This window comes from Photinus pyralis, unplaced genomic scaffold (assembly GCF_008802855.1).
Source record: "Photinus pyralis isolate 1611_PpyrPB1 unplaced genomic scaffold, Ppyr1.3 Ppyr1.4_LG7, whole genome shotgun sequence".
Classification (NCBI taxonomy): Eukaryota; Metazoa; Arthropoda; class Insecta; order Coleoptera; family Lampyridae; genus Photinus; species Photinus pyralis.
The window spans coordinates 6,268,806-6,269,286 of NW_022170738.1; positions in this window are offsets into that span (position 1 = coordinate 6,268,806).

Sequence of the window (481 nt, forward strand, 5' to 3'; positions counted from 1 at the left end):
CCGTTCTAATTGTAGTTTCGCATTTAGTAATCGGCGCATCAGGATCACAGAAACGCGGGAATGTGTGGAGTAGAAAACATTTAATTCATAAAATTCGTGTTATGGCCTCCTGGTAATAGTCTCTGCTTTCAAAATTGTGAAATCATGAGCACAGGAGAGCAGGAAGGCGTGAAGTGGGAAATATTTATTTGTAAAATACATTATTTAGTACTATGTTCTTCTAACAGTAGTGTCCCATTTAGAAATCGTTGCATTAGGGTCACAGAATCGCAGGAACGTGTTAAATTGAATTTTGTTAACTCGTATTATGTACTCCTGATAATAACAGCGCCTTTAAAAATTTTTAAATCATGATCAGAGGAGAGCAGGAAAGTGTAAAGTTGGAAGTATTTCATTGTGAAGTACTTTATATGGTACTATGCCCTTCTAATTGTAGTTTCGCATTTAGTAATCGGCGCATCAGGGTCACAGAAACGCAGGA